This window comes from Oxyura jamaicensis, chromosome 1 (genome assembly GCF_011077185.1).
Source record: "Oxyura jamaicensis isolate SHBP4307 breed ruddy duck chromosome 1, BPBGC_Ojam_1.0, whole genome shotgun sequence".
NCBI classification, from domain to species: Eukaryota; Metazoa; Chordata; class Aves; order Anseriformes; family Anatidae; genus Oxyura; species Oxyura jamaicensis.
Window position 1 is genome coordinate 121,181,399 of NC_048893.1, and position 19,212 is coordinate 121,200,610.

Below are 19,212 nucleotides of genomic sequence, written 5' to 3' on the forward strand. Positions count from 1 at the left end.
TTGGGGTGGTTGAAGGCCCTCATGAGGACCAGGTCTTGTGAACAGGAGGCCACTTCTGTCTAAAGGGGGCCTCATCTGGTTGGTCTTCCTGATCAGGTGGCCTGTAGCAGACCCCCACTATAATGCCTCCTGTCCCTGCCCTCCCTGTAATCCTGACCCACAAGCTCTCTTTCAGCTCCTCGTCCATCCCCAGGCAGAGTTCCATGGACTCCAGTTGCTCACTGACATAGAGGGCGATGCCCCCTCCTTGTCTCCCTTGCCTGTTCTTCCTGAAGAGCCTGTATCCTTCCATTCCAACACTCCAGACATGGGAGCCATCCCAACACATTTCCATAATGCCAGTGAGGTCATAGCCCTGCAGGTGTGTATACATCTCTAACTCCTCTTGTTTATTCCCCATGCTACAAGCATTAGCATAGAGACACTTAAATTGAGCCCCTGATGAAGCTGAGTTACTGGCTGGAGTGGCTGGAATTCCTTAGTGTTGCTTTTCAGGTGCTCTCCTGCTGATGATAATATGCCCCACCCCAAGGAGGCAACCCACGTATTCCAAAAGCTGATCCAGAGAGTATCCCTGACAAGGTGTCCCTCAATTTGAATGTCTAATTTGGGTTTCCCTCTGCTCATCTTTGGGCCTTCATTTGGGATGGTGGCTCCTGGGATGGACCTGGGAGTGTCTGGGCAGGGTATTATTGGGGCTTCCCCCAAGTTGTCACTCTAAGCTCAGTTGTGGGTGTGCAGACCAGCTTTTATCACATACCCTAACAGAATACACATGTGCTGCTGTTCAGAAACTGCCCTTGCTATTTCAGGTAGCACTAGCACAGAAGTCAACAATGTCAAAGTATTTGAGTTTGGCCACTTTGCCACCTGAGGCACAGTAGTGACTCAGATATCCTTTTACTAGTCCCAAACTCAGAATGCAACTAGTCACATCAAAAGCCTGTTCTCTAAGGCAAAGACTTCTCTACATCCTTCATATACCCTCCTATATCTTTTCCTATGTCCTTTTTTCCATGGATCTATGACCTTTCCCCACCCTCCCATAAAGCTGTCACCTCAGAACAGGTATTGGCATAGCCTCTGCAGTATCACCAGTTTGCCAGTAGACTAGAGCACACCAGTTTCCAGCATGCCAGACAGAGCACCAGCACCTCTCCACCAATTTCAGCAGGCTGTGCTGAAACAACTGCAGTTTTGCCACAGTGGTCTGCCTGATAAGTGAACACAAATGCCCACATAACCTAACTAAGCTTTCACTCAGCAGGTGGCATGTCTTGATTTACACATTAGATATATAGGATCAAATGAGAAAACGTCTCTGGCAAAAACAGGTCTGTTTCTCTTACTCCTCTCTGATTGACAGGCTGAGCACTATGCATTCAAAAAGGTAGAACTGAAATATCAAAATGACACCTGCAGTAAAGCAAATGTATTTATGTGATCTCTTCTCAGACAAGCAGGCTTGTTCAGACTTTCATACGCATATAGTCACCTCCTCCAGTCTCTAAAGTGATTAGGAGTCACTCGGCCTTAAACACTCTTTCATGGTAATGGCTGCTCTGCATGCTAATCAATGAGACAAAAGAAATTCACTTAAGGGACTGTTTGTAGCTTTCTAATTTATTTACCAACAAAACAGTCATATTTTCCATAAAAACTGTCACTTCACCGGGTGCATATGTTCTTGACTCAAAACTATGAAGCAGATTTAACTCAACAACATATGGTGTGATGTGAACTTATGTGCTTTTTTACTTTTTTTAAAGGGAAATTATATTGCAGCAAGTGGGTTTTATTCTCAGTCATCTGGTAGTTTTAAATCATATTTTACCCAACACTCCTGAACCCCCTCGCTTTTCTTATATTTCGTTCAAAATATCACCTTATTCCTTTGCTGTCAGGCAAATCCTGTCAGAGGAATACTATTTTTAAGGAGGAAAGCAGAGTATGGTTACCAAAACAGCTGGTAGGTATAGAACTGTAGCAGTTGTTCTTGCAGTCATTCCTCTCCTGGTCTGTGCTTGCAACAAAATGACAGCTGTACAAATGTACTAAGCACTCCCTATTTTCAGTATGTGCTGAACTCATAATTCAGTCCTAATGAATATGTCATTGGAATCTAGCAGCCTGTTTAGATTACTGCTTCCGCTATTACAGAGGGATTGAATACAGAAATGATAACGCTTTAATTTTCAGTGAATAAGTACCATGTTAAGGGCATGGAAATGGCAAAGGGTTGGGGGCTGAGGAGTGAATGTATGGATTTGTTGTGATTTGCTGAGAGCTCTGAAAACACATATATAAGTAGCCTCTCGTCATTTGTCATTGAGTTTATAGTTAGAGTTGGCAAAAACTTTAAAATATATTTTTAATGTTTTCCATTAATTCTATGGTGAATACTGGATTAATCTTGAGTATTATGAAGTATTATTGAAGAAGTGTCACTTCTGAAATGATGAGGATTACGCCAAGCAAACTGGAATGTCCAGAATGAAAACTAGCTGGGACTGGGAATCAATGCCTGTGATATCCATTCATGTTGTCTATGCTAATGACTCTACAGCTGGGGAGTGATGTATGGGTCATTGTTTGCTCTCCTCACTTTTTGCAGTCATGCACCCTTTACACTTGAAATTCTAAATGCTATTCACACTGCAGTTCAATAAACCCAGGAAAGAATTTCCATTGTTTTGCAGTCCACTAGTCATCCTCTGACTACACTTTGGAAACTGGTTTTATTGAAACTAGTTATGATTAAACGAATAGCAAAGTGAAGAGCAAGACAAATCTCGGAGCTCTGTAAGTTAGGCACAGGAGAACTGCACCTGAGTATCAATTTAAATACATACAAATATGGGATGAAATTACATCAAAAAACATTCCTTTTTGACCAGTGCAAGGGCTAAAGGTCTCTGGCTTAGACTATCCCAGTATCCCCAGAAAAAAATGATAGTGACTTGGGAATATTTATTCCATGGGCACTTTTTTCTATGGTCCTTTGTTTATACCAAGTCCATGCACATACTGATCATAATTAAAATGTTAGAATATAATCTATGTCAGTTCTAATGAGTTTGAAAGAGAAAAGCAAGATCTAATGGTTAAAAAACAAACAACAACAAAAAAAAAAAACCTTCTTGACTCTAGATAGGTTTAAATTACATGTTGAAGTGTCCCAAAATTATAGCACTAAAGTTGCTCATAAAATGAACATGAAGGTGTCATCCGTCAGCACAACAGCACAAGGTATTTAAGGTGCTTTATTTTTACTCCACTGCCCAAGCATCAAATCCAGGATTCATTCAGTCATTTTTAATAGGAAGTCTACATGATCTTGTACCTTCAACCAGCATTGCCAATAAATAGACCTTTTATGCAAAACTCATTTTGTCAATGTTTTTAATTTTGAAAAGGTAACCTAACAAATTTTGTTCTAATTTAAAATTCTGTAAAATCATATATGAAAGATTAGTTTCACAGGCATTTGTGCTGGAGAAGCAAAATGTAAGTAAAATGCAGGCATCTGTCATTTAGACAGGGGTTACCTTCAGCTTGCGTCTGATCTAACCTCACATTGTTTTTAATGTTCAACTGTCACATCATAAAGGACTTGTATATGAGAGGGATTAGACAGAAAGGGCAAGTAGGACACAGGTAATTGACCAGATGTGAGACGCTTGTCTGCTGAATTTAAAGAACCAAGCATAAACCATCACTGCTCTTCCATGGGAAGTCTGGAAGAGCAAAGCAATAGAGACTGGTCTGAACAAAAACATCAGCTTCCCAGTGAGGGACTTTCTAAGGAAATTTTCTGATACAATAGGCTGCAGCACTGTGCCTTTCTGTGTTTAAGAAGCAAAAAAACACAGGTACTCAAAGTGAGTTAAACAACATATAGCCATAACTATATATAGTGAGTTAAACCAATTAGCTATAAAGGAGTAGTAGAAGTAGAAGTAGAAGTAGAAGTAGAAGTAGAAGTAGAAGAAGTGCAAGTACAAGTGCAAGTGCAAGTACAAGTGCAAGTGCAAGTGGTGGTAGTAGTAATAGTAATAATAATATGACAAAAACTTTCTAAAATTAAGCAATAATTTGGCCCATAAGGAAATGAATAAAGAGCTTTCTAGGCTATTCTGAATTCCTTTAAAACAATTTGTTACCTAATATTTTTCTCTGTACTTTGAGGTTTTTTACAATTGGTCATTTTTGAGTTTTGGTTGAAATATTCAGCTGGATAGGTTCCTGTTTAATACTTGCCTCTCACATATAGGTCCAGCTGCATTTGATGAAAGCTCACTATACAGAACAATGTATGAGTATGAAAACTTCAGTTGAGGGCCAATAAATCTCATTCCTTGTTTTTAGCTCCATCATGTCTCAACGCTGACTCCTAACTCAAGCAGAAAATAGGTCTTCCAGTCACTGACTGAATCCAATCTGCTTTTTGCAGGCTCCATAGTCTTTCGGATTTTGAGAGTCAGGGTCCTACTTGACAATAGGACCATGGCTCACAGTCTAGACTTTAATTATCTTGGAGATGGAGAGATGTTATAGTAACAAGGGGTAAATCTGAAGAGATGTTATGCTTTATTATGAAAAAAATATGTAGATTTAGATCATATATTAGATATTAAGAAGAAAATCTTTGCTATGAGGGTGGTGAAACACTGGAACAACTTTGCTGGAGAAGTCATGGATCCCCCGTCCCTGGAAGTGTTCAAAGCCAGGTTGGATGGGGCTTTGAGCAACCTGATCCAGTGGAAGGTGTCCCTGGCAATGGCAGGGGGATTGGGAATAGATAATCTTAAAGGCCTCCTCCAACCCTAACCATTCTATGGTTCCATTTTAAGATATATATTAATACATGGCAAGACATCTGTAAGTCAAACAGTACATCACAAACATTGTGACAAGAAGTGAAAAGTGTACTTTCTCCACTAGGAATCCGTTACAGCAAGAATAATTAGAGAAGTTGATTCAAATTCCTTTTGCCCAAGTACTGTAACTGGTGAGTTGAAGGAAACCACAGAAGGAAACTAGGACATAATTCACACTGTAAACATAGATATCTAATGCCATTTGAGAAGTTCCAGAGTATTCTGGTTGGCCTTCAGCTGCTGCTCCAGCAGTGTATGTATCTCACCTCTTTCTTGTGTACTATCTGACAGCCCCATTCAGATGTCAGGGATGCCCTGGGGCATTTCAAATGAAAGTAAGTGTCTGTATTTAGGCAACTCATCTGAGCCCTTTGGATTAAAATCTGGCAGCCATGAAATGTTTCAGAAGATCATATATTTCCTCCAAGAAAAGATTCAAGAGTCTGCCAACATAAATACTTAACCCGCAAGAGGAACAGCTGGTACTAAAAATAGTATATACAAAAGCATTCAAAGCTAATTCAGCTCTCTTACAATTACATGAAAGAAATTTTTAACGGTCCTACCCTTTTCTGCAAATACGATGTTATATATTCAAAACAATTCCCATGGGAAGCTTTACCTCTCTAAACTGACAAGCTCTACCAACCCCAAATAAGTTTGATCCAGTCAGCCATGAACATGAATCGTGTGATCATGTCACGTTTACCTTGCAAAAGCTCAACTGTTGCTCAGAACAGCAGATGTCTTGGAGTCAAAGAAATTTCATTGCCCAGTAATGTCTTTTTTCACCATTAACTGTAAAGGAAGTTAAGATGTATTTAAGCTCTACACGCCTATTCCAAAGACTCATGAAGTTAGGAGAAATGAGCATGGGACTTGATGTGCAAGTTACACCACTACCAAACAAACCCAGAGGTTCCATGTTGCAAAAAAAAAAAAAATATAGAAATGCCTACACTAGGGCATTTCCATTTTCTGAAGTACCCTAACTTTTAGTCCATGAGGCATATACTTCCATGTAAAATCACTTTTCTGTGAAAAATATTTAAAAAGCCATGCAAAATATCGGCAGCATAGCCACCGATCATAGCAACGAATCCAAAGTTTATCTACTTAGGCTCTCAGGCTGTAAATGCACACATGCAAGCATTCCAGGTCCTAAATTCAAACAAACAGATTGAGACACAGAGCCACCATTTCCAGAGAGCTGATGTCAAATTATACATATATGTCTGAATGTGAATTGAAGAGCAGGAGAAATCCCTAGCTCTGCCTCCAGCTGAGAACCTAATTATGACATTTAGACAGTACCATCACCCAGAGGATAAATACATATAGGGTGAAGAACCTGAGGAAGAAAGGTCTTTCTCAGCCAGTTTTAATCACCAGTGTCTAGAATCACTCTGTTCTCTGAACTGAACTTACTCTGAGCCTAGCATTTATTGAGAGTCTAAATAGCATCTTAAGAGCAACAAAAGCATTTGCCCTCCTTTTGTTAATTGGGAAAATAAAATACCAAATTACAGTTCGGTCCTCCAGAACTGAAATTATAGAAGTAGTTTATAAGATCAATTTCATCAAACTTCTGTAACTCTGCCTGTTTTTGATGCTTCAAAACTCTACAAAATAGAGCAAACAATCAGTAAGCTTTCACGTTGGTCACTAGTAACAGTTTGACCTTATGCCAATGAAACTATTGTCTGATATCATAACTTACAAATATTGTTAGAGTGAAGCATAATTTGACCCTGATCTAAGGTCTGTACTTTGCACATATGAACCAATGACTTTAAGCTTTATTTGAAGAAACAAAATGGCTACTCCTTTGCTAAGAATATTCCTGTTAGTTTGTCCAGTACGGTCTTTGAAATCATTCTTAAACAGAAATGAAAAGAAAAATATCATCAGCTCAGTTAAAGCCATGTTGCATTTAGTAATAATTTTCAGAGATGGTTTTTAACAGTAATAAAAATGGAAATAAGGGATTGATTCTGTAAAACCTGTCAAATAAACATAAAGAGGACATAAACCCCCAAAATAGCTTTCACATAAAATCTCAACACAAGATAAAATACAGCTTTTGGGTAAAAAGAGAGTCATATCTCTAGCAACTTCCATAAATAATTCACTGCTAGCTTGTAAACAATAGAGAAGCACAGTATGAATGCCAAAGAGGGTCTTTATATGTCATAAAGCCACTCAAAAGTGCACTTGCTGCAGCAAGTCTGACTGTGAGCTTTGATGTGCTGGAAAAGAAACTGCTACGTTGAGGTCATCAGTTAGTAGAAAACAATTTCCCTCATACAGAGAAGCAGACTTACTGCTGGGCTTCTGACACAGACAGATTGGATTTCAAAAAAAACAAGACTGCATAATGTGGGCTTGCAGGGGAAAGGAAACCTTCTGAACACCTTCTAAATCACCAAAGCTGAAACAAAATATATCATCTTCCTTTAATAGCTATCAAAAGTTGACATGATAGTGTGGTAGGGTTCACACAGTAGCGCGCTCACACTTTAGATATGCAACTGACTTGATTTGCTTCCTCCTTCTTAACTAAACTCCTTCCATGGAGAACTTAAGCTGCTCTATTTGTTAAGTGTCAGGCTAAATAATTCAAGTGACAGATCTGGAGTCTATTCCCTATTATGATTATATTTTAAAAGAGAATCTGAAGAATTCCAACACAAGAGAAAAGCCAAGGCTGTTGCAAAAACATCCCTCCCATTTCTAGACTGATACAGCAAGGGAAAGAAAAAAAACTAATACCCTACTGATAAAAATATAAATATTGAATGTGTATACAGACACCATTCAGATCTCAGCTCTCTGAAGGGACCAGCAGAGCTAACACCATAACAATTATGGTAAAAATAACAGAGGAGTGAGGATAGGCACTAGGTGGAGAGCAAAATGCAAGCTTTGAAATTTCAGTGAAGAGAACAACAATGTGAAGGTATATAGTGCTTGGCATGTGATTCAAGGAGTGCAATCAATGTGACAGAAAGGGAATGGGTAGAAGATTATTTTTATGTTACAACTCTTGACTTCTTTCATGCATTGAATTTCATTTGTAACTGCTCTGGCCTATTCCACCTCTCAAAAGCTTGTGATTCATATCAAATGCCTTTGCAACGTAGGTTTCTTTCATGTGCAACTTTTAAATATATTCAGAGGACCAGTTCAGACTTTCACTTGTCCACTGTTGAGAAACACGTTATCTGGAAGAAGAGTTGCCCTTTCAATGGGAAGGAAGAAAGAAACATTGTTATTTACAGCCCTGAAGGCAAAAGTGTGGGCACCACAGGAAAAGATAGAAACAACTATTTGCATAGTGCCATTTGGATTAATCACCTGGCTGATGTTTTAAAAGGATGTATTATGTTAATATAGTTTAATAATGAGCATCTTTCTGACAGGCCTCAAGAGCCTGTTTGCATCATACATTGTAACCCAGGAAAAATTTGAAAGCAAGTTTGTGATGCTACCACTGGAATGACTGTAACTAAGATCTCAGTCCAGGACTGCCCTGTTTTCCCAGAAGAATCAGTATTTTGAATTCAAATTGAACTACATGTGAATCTTCCCAGGACTTAGGAAAAGATGCAGCAAACTTTTCTGTTGTTTGCCTGCATACCTCTGACAGGAAAGGTTAGTAAGACAGAAAAAAAAAAAAAAAAAAAAAAAAAAAAAAAAAAAAAGTATGCAAAAGAACAACAACAAAGTTTTGTATTTCTTCCATAAGCCAAGCAAAAGGTGAATTTCCACTTTCAAAACATATAGTCAGTAGTAAGCTGCCTAAACATAATCACCCTACCTTCTATTTATAGTTTGTATTCTCCTCACTAAGCTGAATGTATACCCCTGATCACATCCATCCTCCCAAAGTATGGTCATATCTTCCCTCATAGAAATTTTCTTCATGCACATTTGCAATGGAAAGGTTCAGCTCTTTGTTGGAGCCAAGAAGTACACAGAGCAGCTCAGCAAACTGCCTGTCCGCTGTCTTAGTGTCCCTCAAGTCCCTGAGCTAGATGGATCTTCTCATCCCAGTTCAGACCTTGCCATGGTCTCTGCTGCTGCAAGGGAATAGGAAAACATATACCTACAAACAGGACAGTGTCTGCTGAGCTGTGACATCAAAAGAAACTCATATCACAAAAAAAATGAACATGCAAAAATAGAAACTTCAAAAGGTTAATAGTGACCACTTCCAACTATCTGTCATCAAGCCGCTGCTGGAAGTCTCATCCCCTCTGCATTCTTTTGTGGTTTTATGTCTGACACCAAGCAAGTGATGCTGGATGTGAAGAGCTGAGCACTGGCGTGGAGCCTTGACTTAATTTCCTTCTGGATTCTGTTGCTTACCAATAGGTGTGTTCAGTCTTACTTTTGCCCTTCTATAAGAGAATAAGAAAGCCTAAAAAGGTAGAAACCAGGAAGAAACAAGGAAAAGGCTTTTCCTTTTGTTCTGGAGTCTCTGCACCAGGCTCTGATGTGTCATCTGCAACATCACATGTGATTCCCAGAACACCTCTGAAACCCTGCCTCTCACGATAACCCTCTAGCAATCTCTAAAAGATGGCAAATGCCATAAAAAAAAAAAAAAAAAAAAAAAAAAAAAAAACACTATTTGTTGTTTTCATTGTCTGCTGCCTCTGCAGCAGTCTGGACTGTGAGACGTTTGATGGCAACAAGTCCATCCCAAGTTTCTTTAAATCTGAAAAGTCTGCTTTATCTACCCCTGCCAATGGACATCCCTGTTCTACCTCTGCTTTGGAGATATTCTCCATGGTATCTGTATATACAGATACCTAGCCTTGTGTAATGGGCAGATGTCAAACTTATCCCTGTGAGGTTAATGCCTTTATGGTACTGTAGCCATTTCTGCAGTAAAATGAGGTCACTTGGACTTCTCTATGTCAGTGTGAGTGAATTTTCAGCCCAACAGATCTATAAAACTAGTCATACTAGAAAAGAGTTTGTCATTCACACAGTCTAGTTAAACCTGACTCTCTCATTTATTCACTGGGATGCTTCCTTCTATTCAAAGTTCAACTAGGAAAAGGTAGGGGCTCATTAAAGCTTGGAGAAGGCTCCTCAGCTATCCCCTTGTTTGGTGAAATGCAAGGGAAAAATAGGTCACAAGCTACAAATTTAACATCATTGCCTCTAATTTATTCATCTCAGTCCAAATTTACAGGGAGTCCTTCCTCACTGCATGATCTGCACCTACCTACTGTATCTCATTACCACATTCCCACATGCAGTGCCCAAAATCAGGTGGCTCAGCAAAAGCTAAGCGTGTTCAGGTACAGACCTAGCTGCACTTCTCGGTGGAAGAGTGGAAGCAAAAGTAAAAAGCAGGAAATAGATTATTTTAAATATGAAGGGTCTACTAAGGCTAGAGGTTGAGTTTGCATTTCTCAGAGACAGCATGTCTTCTTTCACATGCACAGTACATAAAACTATGAATTCTCTCTTTTTTATTTTCCCCATGCCTTACAGCAAGGCAATAATCAATCAGACCAAAGGAAAAGTTCCAGACTTTGAACTTCCTCACAGAGATCAGCCAGTTAGTATGAGCTTTGCTACCAAGCACTGTCTGTACCTAGCACCAATAAAATAAAATAAAATAAAATAAAATAAAATATCAGAAGGGCCAAATTAACTCTTTATTAAAATTAGTTTCTTAAAAATCTGACTTCCTCAAAGTTAGTATTTTATTAGCATTTCCATTTGCTGATTAATCAGTACTAAAATGACTACTTCTGTAATAGAGGCATGAAAAATGCAAATGTGATCCTTTGAAGAGGTTCAGGTGAAATATTTCAGTAACATGGAAACATTAGGGCTCTGTACAAGGCACTGCTTTGGTTTCACTTGCAATGCTTTGAAGTAAAATAAAGTTTGGAAGTAGACATTGAAGAACATCTTCCAGCAAAGGTAGACAGATTTCATATAGGGAATGATAAGATGGGGAAAAAAAAAAAAAAAAAAGATGCTATATAGCATGGCTATCTGCAGTAGAAGAGTCCTGAACTCTGCAACACAGGAGGCCATTTACCAGCACAGCTCCCTTTTTTTGCAGAACAACCAACCCCCACCAAGATACTAATTGACATTGTGGGTAAACTTACAGGGGTGCCTACAGGGTGAATAGCAATATCAGAGAAGGTGTGTAATACAGACAGCTTCATATAAACCATGAGTAATTATAACATTAACTCAGAGAAAAACAATATGCCATTATTTTGCCTGACAAGTATCTCTTTAACACAGCTATATATTCTCATTCTCTCAACTAAAGGTGCCAGTATATGCAGGAACATACATACCCTCATCCTAAAATGAATGCTTTAAGTGACCTAGTTCTAAGAAATATAATTCAAAGTTTTTTACTGATATATGTTGGACACTGTATGCCTTACTTTATATAAATTCAAATGTGTAGTATGAAATGCCTCCTTGTGAAAATTTCTGTTTGCATTGGGGAATAATGTAGTTTAGAGACAAGATATAGTGGTTTAATATCAGAAACAGACCTATATAAGCAAGCTTCATAACAAGGATTTATTTTACCATTTATTCATCAGACAAATAAGTGCATCATTTTTTCCCCTGCCAAGTGTACTCAGTACAAAAAAAGGACAAGGTGTTATAGTAGATTACTTTACATTTATTTTAATAATGTAGTTTAAATAGATGCAAAACTCTTTGTACAACACTAGCAGCATTCAGCCATCCTTAAAGGTAACCCCACGTACTGTAATAGTTTCAAGGAAATAGTCCTTCAACACCTTGAGAATTTCCACTGTATCGTTTCTGAAGAAGTTTTCTCATTCTTGCATGTCTGCTCTGTGCCCTGTCAACAAAGCTGCTTTCTTCTGGGGAGCTACCTTCGCTAACAGGGAGAGAAAGGGAACTGAGGAGAGGGAAAGGGGCAGGATGGAAGGAGAAGGAAGAATGTAGCTATCCATATCTTGAGACCAGCGAGACTGTCATCTGGCAAGGCTCCATATTTTTATGGTCATTTGAAATCCTGCTTCCTTCATCACAGAAATTCCTCCTCAGTCATGCCACCAGAAGCAAATGTTTCAGGATAAGGACCTATCATGGGCAAAACAGTTTCAGCTTAGGGAATTTCACTTACTTTAATTTATTGCCAATTAACATCAACTTTTAATTACTGATTTGAGTATTAAGAAAAAAACAGGAAGACAAACAACTAAACAAACACTTAGGAAAAAAATCTTTCCTTCCCCTTCCCCATACTCAGTTTCAGTCCAACCTGTCTCCTCCCTCCCTCCCTTACCGGCACCTTCCCTTGCTCTCACGGTATATGGCACCCAGCCCCTTTTGCTTCCTGGGGTGGGACAGCAGGCAGCAGACATGGGTGCTGTCACTGCACAGAGCTCTCCTTGCTCCTCCTCCTTCCTTCTTGCTCTCTCTCCTCCTCTGCTCCTGGCTTCTTCTTGCTCTTCTGCTCCAGAATGGGTCCCCCCAGGCCACAGTCCCTTAGGAATGTTGCTCCCTCAGGATGGGTTGCTCACAGGCCTCAGTTCCTCAGAGCAGCCTCCCTCTAGGCATCGGGCCTGCAGCCATGTCCCCTGCACCATCCCCTCCCCACATCTCTCCCATTTCTTCTGCCCCCACAGCTCTCAGTGCCTGCCCAGCCCCATGAGGGTCTGAGACCAGGCTGGAAATGGCTGTGGCCAGCACCAGACCACTCAACGGCCTCCTTGTGCACCTGCATCCACAGCCCCCAGTCTAGCCCTGCCACCACAGGTGAGATCCAAAGAAGAGAGATCAGGAAGAAAAGATGTCAGCAATCCCCCGAGCCAAAGGTAGATCAAAGGATGAACCCTCCAATCACTATTTCAGAAAAAGAAAGGCTGTGGGATGGATATCTAAGAGATACTGTTCTTCCCCAGTTGCTCAGACAGACTGGTACCCTTCGCAGCTTCAGTGTTCTCCTCTGCATGCCATGGAAAGCAAAGCATGAAGCATCCTACCTGCAGTATTTTCTGGGAATTTCTCTTTCACCCCAAAATGCTCAGCTATCAAAGTTGTTCAGCTAGTACAAAAAAAAAAAAAAAAAAAAAAAGGTGCTGCTCTGATTTCAAAATGTCAAAGTAATAATAGGAGAAGCAAAGAAAAATAAAAAAATAAAAGTCAGGAAGTGAAAACAGTCCAGGTAAATTAATATTTTTATTTCCTTGTAAACTCTTTTTCTAAATTAGTTTATTGTTCTTGATTGTTCTTTTGAACCAGAGCAGCAGAATTTTTAGTTTGTCAAATGCAAAAAAAAAAAAAATAAATAAAATAAAATAAAATAAAATAAAATAAAATAAAACAAAATAAAATAAAAATGGAAAAGTTTAAAACTCTAGCAAATAAATACCACAACAGAGCCCATTTGGCAGAAAGAAGCTTCCACATCAACAGTGGCTAGCAAGTTCTGACAAACACAATTTTGTCTAAAAGTTTCTGCCCATCTTCAGTCAGAAATAATTGTTTTCCCAGTACGGCGCTACTTTTTGAGTTAGTGCAGCTTTCCAGCAGGCACTGAACCTCCAAATCAGAAGAGCACTTTACCATTTCCTACAAGATACTTCAGGCTAATTACCCTGTCTGAACTGCCGCACGCGCCTGAACATGGATCCTGCTGTCAGAGCATAACAGATGATCGCACTCTTCAGCATCTAGGCTTACAGGTATCCTTTCTTTCAGATGACTGGCTGTGTGAACAGAGCTCTGATGGTCATTCGGTTAAATACTTAGTTTTTCACTGAGCAGGGCAAGTATATAATTGAAACAGTTTTGCACAGCCTGGCAACTGCAGGCAATAAAATGCCATGTTTTTAAAACTCTACTTTTCATTATTCACTTTGCTACTTTTGCATCTGGCCTTGAGCAAAGTATAATATCTGTCCTACCTATTCTTCAAGACTGCTGTTCTGTATTTCAGTTCATAAAAAGTGGTAGGCTAGGATTGTCTTTTTTATACTTAGTATAGGTAGTCTAGATATAATTTTCCAATCAGCCACTTCAGTGACATTGCAAAAACTCCAAAAAAAAAAAAAAAAATGTACTAAAAGAAATTGCAGTCCCATTTGCATTCCAGCATGTCACAACAGGTTGAGCATCATCACATCAGTTTTGACTGTCTTTCACATCATAAATGCTTAGCTCAGCCTTGTGCGTAGACATTATTTATTCTTTGGTGTTTCTTAACTAATTCATATAGTGGACTCAGAATATACAAAAACTCACATTGACATATATATGAGCATAAGATATTAGTGTGTGTTTTGAGGCTGAGAGAAGTTGTGTCATCACTTATTATTTTTTTTGAACACCAAGAAGAAAAACCAGCACAATCAGATTCAAAATCATACAGAGCAGACTGCCTGTCCACTCACATCCTGAAAATTAATTTTATAAGTGCTGGTAAATATATAACTTGCACTTGGATTAATAAAGATCAAGTTGCTAACGGTGTCAACTCAGGCATTACTTTATTCATAACAAGCAATTTAACCATTTATTTAGTAGAATTAAGTGAATGCGATCTTCAATAATATATAATTATTTAACTTTTGAAGTCAGAAGGGACACTTTTCCAGAAGAGACACTAACATTTTTAAATTTAGATCTCACTCATAGGAGCTACCTTCAAGGATGACATGCTTACCTGTCCTCCATTGTCACCAACCACTAAAAACTGGTCATTGTTTTACTTGATATGACACATCAGGACAGCATCAGAAAATGTTTATATTTCATCCTTCCACAGCCCTTTTTCACTCTGGGAGATAATTGTATTATTCTGGAAAGTTCTCCACTGTCCTTTCATTTGTCCTCTGACTGTGCCTAGACGATTTTAGTGAAACACAGCTCCAGCAGTGCTATCATTACAACACCTCTAATATTCATAACAAGAAAATAATTTATCGCAACACATTCAAAATTAACTAAGGAAACAATGTGCATATTCTTTTTGCCCCAATTGCTTTTCTGCAGGGGCCTTCTAAGGTTTATGATTTCACTCACCTCTCCACAGAGCAGAAAACTCACTTCTAAACTGTGTGTCAGTTACATTTACCCAAAGTTGCACAAAGATAAGGAGGGTGACTCCTTTTTCTGAATAACTGCTTATATTTTCTAACGGTGATAAATGCAATAGAGCAGGGAGCGGTGAGAAGGACAAGCAATCAAGGACTTAATTTATTTCTAATTTGGTTCATTGTGTATGTACTCTAGTTGGCCTTTTTAGACTTGACAAATGATTGCATCAAAATTTTGAGAACCCATAATAATTATAGACAGGAACAGAACAAATTGCAGGTAAAAATATTATTTATGCCATTAAAATGACGTAATCTTTTATATATATATAGTTTGAATGTTTGAAGTTTAAAAAAAGTATTAAAATCACAGCATAGGTTAGTAACATAATTCATAACATAACATTATGTTAACGTAATCAAGGCAATATTAAATATTTCAGTTAGATGTACATTTCATATTTATATATCTTGGAACTCCCATATCAAATGTTGATTTGACATTGTTTTAATAATTAATGATTCCATTTGAAAAGAGGTTTATATGCTTAAAGTTTAATGCTTTAAGTTTAATGCCTAAAATAAATCATTGCTGCACTGAAGGCAGTGGAAAAGCTGTCATTACCTAGAAGTGGAGCAGCATTTCAGCCATCATATCTGTTCAAATTCATAAGCCTGAAGCACTATTCAGCTGCACAAGGCACCAGTTCAACAAGACTGCTGTACAGGAACACTCCCCCTTTCCTGTACAGCTGTGCTATTCAGTACATTCTACAACAAGCAAAAAGCTTGTTTTGCTGAATTAGGGTTGGTGAAAAGTATAGTATCCTTATTTACAGTTTTATTGTCTTGCAGTGAAAAGAATCTCTATCTCCTTTCTGTAATTTTGTTTTATTAAAAGACAAAAGTCTGATCACCTAAAACTTAAACAGATGTGAAGCTATGAAAATAACTTTCTCTAGGCAGTTTGCAGACATCAGTCTAAGAACCACAGCTGGGATTAATTACCATGCAGTTCCCAAAGTTTTCTTTGCTTTTCATCCCTCAAACCTGCCACCTCATCAACCAAGCCCCAGTAAAGGTATTATCTTTGGAGACTTGGGGTCTGCAGGGTTGTTTCTCACTGCTCTCTCCCAGCTGCTGTTGTGCAGCAGTACTTTCCCTTTCTTAAATATGTTCTCACAGAGGCACAGACAACGTCGCTTCCTTGGCTCAGCTCTGGCCAGCAGCAGGTCCCTTTTTTAGCTGGCTAGAACTGGCTCTGGTCTGACATTGGGCACCTTCTGGACTCTTCTCAAAGAGGCCACCTCTGCAGCCCCCTTGCCATGTCAACCCAATACATAAGGAAACTGTGGTATACTATGTGACCCTAACCAGTCTGTGCTAACTTGAGTAGAAAAAAAAAAAATTGGAAAATAAGAGAGAGCAAGAAGAACTGAAAATACATTGTAACAGCTCTTTCTGCCTAGTGAACAATCTAAAACACCGATGAATTATTTTTTCTAATTAAGTACCACCAAACACATTACACAGATGAAATTCCTGTGAAATGACTAACATGCTTTTCAGTTTTGTACTAGATTGTGCAGAGCAGATCCTGGAAAGAGATGACATGCCTGCCCCATGTCCACTTTGGGCACTTGCATGAACCTGTCCCAGCAGTACCAGGACTCTGATACCACACGTAGACACTCATGAGATTTCCAATTTCTCAATCTTCTATGACAGTTTTAAGTTCATAGATTCCGCTTTTAGTTCATTCCTCTCTGCTTTTTCCTCTGTTAAGGTGACAGTGCTTCCATTTCACTTAATAATGTTTTATTTGATTAAAAGCTGAAGGATTCAATTATGTGTATTAAATAATCCTTTATTTTTATCAGTTTTGTTGCCTTTAATGAGGTAATATTCTATAATTAAATCATAGGATACAGAAAGTTGCTGTATAATTAATAAGACCATGGTCCTAAATGACTTAGAATAATGAACCCAAGCAAGGCCCAGATAATTAAAAATGCTCATAACTAAAGTCTGTGACATATTTCCTAACGACATTTGGAGCACAAGAGCAATCTTACCATCAAGACATTGGAACAGGTTCTTTATGTGACCTTGGACAAGGTATATAATCTTGCTGAGGCAAACTCTTTTATAGTAAATCTTTGTTTTAACAAAGTCTTCAAGTAAGCGCTTCATGGCAAGAAGAAACACTCACCCTGTGCATGGAGAGAGCCTAATAAAAAGATATTCTCTTGGTATTATCAGAAGATAAATAATAAGAGATAGGGAACAAAACCTAGCTGTAGCAGATGAGAAGAAAGGTCCAGCTTGCTCCATCTCCCCCCAGAGTCTGTTGCCACTGGCAGGCAGGTGGTTTAGGAAATATTTAAAGGCCAGTCAAGTACTGTATGGTATCTCCACCTTTGTCTCACCCTAACAATGTGCAGTTGAAGTTCATGAGATGCATCATGGTGTTTAATAGCTCACATCAGACCTCTCCGCAGTTTCTGAACCCAGCTGTACCTCTAATCACCACAGCATCCCCTTATAAGGAGTGCTTCAAGTCAATCATACACGGAGTATGATTTGTTTGTTTTTATTTTTTTTCTGTCTCCAGATGCTATTTTTACTTCTTGCTCCTTATATAATGTTTGGTGAAGAAATAGGAATAAACTTTCTCTGTACATTTTCTTCATTAGGCTCATGATTTTATATTTGCATATATATATGTCATATCATGCTTAGTCATCTCTTTTCCCACCTAAGTGTTTTTCCTGGAAAGAAGCCATTCCACTGCTGTGGTTATCTTTCCTTGACCTTTTTTTTTCACATTCCCCTTTTCAGGAAACATAAGTACCATACATAGCTTTCAAGATGTAGTACACCAAACTTGTATGAAGTGGTACGATAATATTTTATATCTTGTTCTCATTTCATTTCTTAACTATTTTTATCATGCTTTTGCTCCTCTGACCATCGCTGAGCAACTGCTGTTTTACTAGTACCAGCTACAATAATCTCAAGATTTCTCTCCTGAGAGGCAATAGCTCATTTAGGACCCATCACTCCATATATACAATTAATATTGTGTTTCTCCATGTGCCTCTCTTTGCATATATTGACCTTGAATTTCATCTGCCATTTTACTGTCCAGTCATTCAGTAACTCTTTGCAGTAAATCTGAGAATTGAATACCTTGGATAATATCTTAGCAGCAGCAGATCTTGTCACTCTCTATCTGCTGCCATTTCTAGCTCATTTATGAATATATTGAATAGGTTATCTGTACCTTTTGTTTTCTTTCACATAACTACATAATCACATTTTCTCATCTTTGTATTTTCTATCATATTTGCTTTTGTGAAGCCACAAAAGTAATTTATCGTTTATCTCAAGACAGCTTAGTTTTCTGAAACCTTTTTGATGACGGGTGATGTCAAAAGCCATTTGGAAATCCACATAGATCAACTTGGTAATTGCATTCATATACCACTGACTTCCTCAGAGAAGTCTACGTTATTTGTGATGCATGACTTCCCTAAATGAAAACCCTGCTAATTCTTTGCCATGTCATATTCTTCTATCGGCACAAGAGAGACTGTGTTATTGAATTCTATTTACTTAAGACTGTTGTTCATTATATTTTTATATACCAAATAGAGAAATCAAAGTCAGCAGTCCATAGTCCTCTAGATTTCCCTTGTCATCTGCCAGTTTACAGTCCCCTAATGTTGGAACAATTTACACACCTACATTACTATTAGCTACTATTGTGACTGATTGACAATTTCATTTTTAAGTTAAGTTAAAATGCTTGAATATTATATAGTTATTTTATTTATTACTATCCATTTTACTTATTTGTCTAAAACTTTTTCAGTTTGAGAAATTTAACTTGGCACAGCTTGAGATAGTTCCTCAAGTTCTTTTTTTTTTTAAGAGTTTAAGCAAACACTAAGGCAAATAGTTCATTTGGCTCTTCTGAGATAGTCTGACTACCCCTGAGCTTTAAAAATTTCTCACAACTAGTTAAATGAGTAGTTACAACAGTTTCTGATGCTTGGGATGAGCTCACTGGACCTCTGTCCATTCCAGTAGATGCAGCTTCAGAGGAAGATTTCTTGAGGCAAAAAAAATCCTAGTGGGGGTTTGGAGAGTTTTTGAAAAATGAGACTTTGGGCCACTGGTGAAAGAAGGAAAGGAAAGAAGGGAGGGAGGGAGGGAGGGAGGGAGGGAGGGAGGGACTGAGTGAGGGAGGAAGG

The 19,212-nt window shown here is 38.4% G+C and overlaps 1 long non-coding RNA gene across 1 annotated transcript in view; it reads right to left on the reverse strand.

Moving 5' to 3' along the window:
• Nucleotides 1-4,697: 4,697 nt before the first annotated feature.
• LOC118160961 overlaps nucleotides 4,698-19,212 on the reverse strand; it is a 19,374-nt gene continuing 4,859 nt past the window's right edge. Inside the window, exon 3 of the long non-coding RNA XR_004747776.1 lies at nucleotides 4,698-4,818. This is a non-coding gene — a long non-coding RNA (uncharacterized LOC118160961). The remainder of the gene's footprint in view (nucleotides 4,819-19,212) is intronic.